General features: G+C 31.9%; 1 long non-coding RNA gene across 1 annotated transcript; it reads right to left on the reverse strand.

Annotated features, from left to right (window-relative positions):
- Nucleotides 1-342: 342 nt before the first annotated feature.
- Nucleotides 343-1,347, reverse strand: LOC136823422 (uncharacterized). Its single transcript, XR_010849027.1, has 3 exons — nt 1,322-1,347; nt 776-1,117; nt 343-374 (listed from the first exon to the last, which is right to left on the reverse strand). It is a non-coding gene; the product is annotated as an uncharacterized lncRNA (long non-coding RNA).
- Between the last annotated feature and the right edge of the window lie 3,724 nt (nt 1,348-5,071).

Here is a 5,071-nt window from a genome sequence, read left to right on the forward strand (position 1 = left end):
CCCTCGAAAGTAAACAATAAAGACTGAAGCGGTAAATATTTCAGTTTTCTTTTAATCTTACGTCGTAAATATTTTTCATGTAAATTCAATTGTTGGTCCAGTGACCATTCCACTTTCTACGTCCTGCTCATCTGTTAAGAGTAAGACCATTAAAGATCGTATCAAAAGAATGTCGGAAACATTTTTCTACACATTCACGCATTCATGCAACCGAATATGCCCATTCACGCAAACTGCTGGGGGCCCTCTAAAGTAAACAATTAAGACTGAAGCAGTAGATGTTTCAGTTTTCTTTTAATCTTACGTCGTAAATCTTTTTCATGTAAATTCGATTGTGGGTCCATTGACCGTTGCACTTTTCACGTCCTGCTCGTCTGTAAAGAGTAAGATAATTAAAGATCGTATGAAAAGAATGTCGGAAACATTTTTCTACACATTTTCTCAACACTCATTTTGATAAGCATAATATATGCTATACTAAAAAGTTGTAAAGCATTGAATGGATAACTCAAAGAGGAATATTCTTAAGATTTCTGAAAGTTTTTAAAAATGGAGAAGAAAAATATCGGAAGATGAAAAAAAAATTTCTAAATCGGAATCGGAACATAACACTTCTCGAGATATATGAACCTCACCGATTCCAAATATGTATCAACCTTTCAAACTATTCAAAAACGGCTTAAATTTAGCTAAAATGCCAAAAACTGACTAGGATTGAGATTTAATGAGTAAGATTGATGCTTTCGACGTCGTCGGCCGTCTTAATAATACTTACACGTCACCCTAAATACGTGCGGTGCCGTTATGCACGGAAAATTTAATTCTTCTTCAATTTTGAAGGAATCTAAAATTGAATTAAGAATGATTGCATGTTTTGATACCAGAATGAAAAGTACAAACAAAGAAAAATAATTGAAAAGAAACTTATTACAAGAATCCTTGAAATTAGTGATAATTAGTTGCTACTTCACACCTTAAAAGATTAAAAGCATACTTAGTATCGCAACTGTCGTAAATTGACGTCGTCGGCCGTCTTAATAATACTTACACGTCACCCTAAATACGTGCGGTGCCGTTATGCACGGAAAATTTAATTCTTCTTCAATTTTGAAGGAATCTAAAATTGAATTAAGAATGATTGCATGTTTTGATACCAGAATGAAAAGTACAAACAAAGAAAAATAATTGAAAAGAAACTTATTACAAGAATCCTTGAAATTAGTGATAATTAGTTGCTACTTCACACCTTAAAAGATTAAAAGCATACTTAGTATCGCAACTGTCGTAAATTGACGTCGTCGGCCGTCTTTATAATACTTACACGTCACCCTAAATACGTGCGGTGCCATGATACACGGAAAATTTAGTTCTTCTTCAATTTTGAAGGAATCTAAAATTGAATTAAGAATGATTACCTGTTTTGATACGAGACTGAAAAATACAAACAAAGAAAAATAATTTTGAAGGAAAGCATACTTAGTATCGCAACTGTCGTAAATTGACGTCGTCGGCCGTCTTAATAATACTTACACGTCACCCTAAATACGTGCGGTGCCGTTTTGCACGGAAAATTTAATTCTTCTTCAATTTTGAAGGAATCTAAAATTGAATTAAGAATGATTGCATGTTTTGATACCAGAATGGAAAGTACAAACAAAGAAAAATAATTGAAAAGAAACTTATTACAACAATCCTTGAAATTAGTGATAATTAGTTGCTACTTCACACCTTAAAAGATTAAAAGCATACTTAGTATCGCAACTGTCGTAAATTGACGTCGTCGGCCGTCTTAATAATACTTACACGTCACCCTAAATACGTGCGGTGCCGTTATGCACGGAAAATTTAATTCTTCTACAATTTTGAAGGAATCTAAAATTGAATTAAGAATGATTGCATGTTTTGATACCAGAATGAAAAGTACAAACAAAGAAAAATAATTGAAAAGAAACTTATTACAACATTCCTTGAAATTTGTGATTATTAGTTACTACTCCACACCTTAAAAGCATACTTTATCTTGCACCGAAAAATCGCCAAAAATAATTTCTGATTGGAGGTTAAAACTTACATTTCTCGATCAATTCTTGGATTTATAAAAAAAAAACCACGATTAGGCTAAAAAATTATATGAAGTGATTCATTTTTCAAAACTTATTTACGTTTATGCCCGGGGTTTATGCCCTCAAGTAAAATGCCAACTGTTGAGAGTGCGTCGTTTTCTCTGGCGAGTAACATCAGTCATTATAATATATATAAAAAATAACATTCAAACATTGGAAATCGTAAATTGTATTCCATACCGTGCAAAGTAATACCAAACGGTAATACCTAATGATACTTGTTTGAATAAATTCGCAATCTTTTGAGATTGTAATAGCACCTGTTATTCATGGTTTTCTAGTTTAAAACATCCTTAGTTTGCATTGCTATTAATTACCTTCCATTTTAAGATATTTTTCTTGTTCTAGTTTCTCGATCTCTATTTTAAGTCGTCAATACGGTTTTGTCTCATCACTTTCATGTCTGAAACGAAATAAAAAAGGAAGAAGTTGATTGTTGATAAAAATGAAAATTTAAGCTAAATAAAGACTTGCTTCTTATCTTATCGTTGAGGTTAACAAGTTGAAAATATCGTGTTACTTTCGCTGTCCTATAAAGTAAATAATAGAGTTTTGTTTTAATTAAAATAAATAAGCTTATCATGCTACACAGGTACATTTTCCCGCAAAGGAACAGAATTCCAGAAGATTTTTAAATGTTATGTCCTCTCTTTCGTTCAAATCAAATTTTGCACTATCTGCATCTTTCAAATAGAGTTTAGCTAATAATCAGGTGATAAAAATATTACTCTGGTATTCTTACTCTGGCGAGTGAACAATTGATTCAGCCTGAACTAATATATAGTTAAAATTATTCAGTTGTTTCATTTCTAATCACGTTACACAAGCAGATTCATGAGAACTATTAATTGCACCAACAGATGCATCAAAACCATAAACTCTATCAACAAATTTATTAGAACCGTAAACTCTACCAGCAGATTCATTAAAACCATCAAAAATATAACTCCGCAAGCTAATTCACCAAACTATCGACTTCTACAACTGCTCTGTCAACCACACCAATAGACCATCGAAATCAAAACAGAACGAGTCTGCTGGTGCACCAAATGTTTATTTTTAATCGTCAGTAGCTGAATATTTCGGACTATTTTCGAATTTCTTGTTTGCATTATTTCAGTTGAAATTAGGCATTTGGGAAAGATGAAAGTTTGATATCCTAATTCTTCCTTAAAACTTAATCTTTTTGCTAAAAAAATAATGAAAAGTAAAATTCTTACCATATTTGTTTTCAAAAAGAAAAATGATTTTAACTTTATATTTATGAATAGATCAACAAACAAATGAATAGGATTTTGCTTCGCAAATCTATCCGATCTCGTTTGGGTAATCAGTTGTATCGAAGTCGTAAAAGTAATGAAACGATACTTTAGGCGTACAAACTTTCGCGAGCAGAAACTTTCGCGAGGACGAAAAATCGCGAAATTCACGACATTTACTTTCGCAAATTTAACGGAAAATTTTTTTTCGCAAGCATAAACTTTCGCGAATGGTCCTTCCTAGAATTTTTAAAGACATTTGCTTTGCTTTCGCGAAAAGGGTCAAAATTCGCGAAAATCGCAAAAGTTTCTGTTCGCGAAAGTTCCTGGTCGTGAAAGTTTCTGTACGCCTAAAGTAGATTGTAAAAACGAATTTCCCAATTGAAATTGAACGGGTGATAATACAATTAATATTAGCCTACGATAATTCTACGTGTTGGAATTGAAATGAATTGGAGTCATGCTCCATTGTAGATTACGGTTATAACAGTCATTATTAATATTCTTTCCCTGTGATAGCAAGTGACAATTACATATGATACCTAAAATACTCATTTATATATGAAAGTTATTACCACTTACCAAAGGCTTTGTCCTGGATATCTGAAAGCCAAAAAAAGTTGGCTAAATTAATAAAAGTAAATCTCCCTGAAACTATATTATAGAAGTTGATCATACATTTATGCTCTTGGATATCGATTGATGATAATATTCAACAAAATCATTATAAATCCTGAAAAAAGAAAACTAACCAATTTTTTTTTAAAGTAAAAAGTCCCAGGGGCACACGACCAGGAAACGACCTTTTTAAACTTTGTAATTTATGGGAAGTTTGAAAGTTTTCAAGTTTAAAATAAACAGTGAATACTGAAGCAGTAGATGTTTCAGTTTTCTTTTAATCTTACGTCGTAAATCTTTTTCATTGAAAATCAATCGTTGGTCCAAGTACCGTTGCACTTTTTACGTCCTGCTCGTCTGTAAAGAGTAAGATAATTAAAGATCGTATCAAAAAATTGTCGGAAACATTTTTCTACGCATTTTCTCAACACTCATTTTAATAAACATAATATATGCTTAAAAAGTTATAAAGTATCGAATGGATAACACAAAGAGGAATATTCTTAAGATTTCTGAAAGTTTTTAAAAATGAAGAAGAAATATATCGGAAGATAAAAAAAACTTTTGCTTTAAGAATCGGAACATAACACTTTTTGAGATATTTGAACCCATCGCCGATTCAGAATATGTATCAACCTTTTAGACTTTTCAAAAACGGCATAAATTTAGCTAAAATGCCAAAAACTGACTCGGATTGAGAGTTACTGAGTAAGTTTGATGCTTTTGACGTCGTCGGCCGTCCTAATAATACTTACACGTCACTCTAAGGATGTGTGGTGCCATGATACACGGAAAGATAGTTCTACTTCTATTTTGAAGGAATCTAAAATTGAATTAAGAATGATTACATATTTTGAAACGAAAATGAAAAATACAAACAAAGAAAAATAATTGAAAAGAAAATTATTACAACAATCCTTGAAATTAGTGATAATTAGTTGCTACTTCACACCTTAAAAGTTTAAAAGCATACTTAGTATCACAACTGTCGTAAATTGACGTCGTCAGCCGTCTTAATAATACTTACACGTCACTCTGAACACGTGTGGTGCCGTGATACACGGAAAATTT

This window comes from Clytia hemisphaerica, unplaced genomic scaffold (genome assembly GCF_902728285.1).
Source record: "Clytia hemisphaerica strain Z4C2 unplaced genomic scaffold, Clytia hemisphaerica genome assembly, whole genome shotgun sequence".
NCBI lineage: Eukaryota > Metazoa > Cnidaria > Hydrozoa > Leptothecata > Clytiidae > Clytia > Clytia hemisphaerica.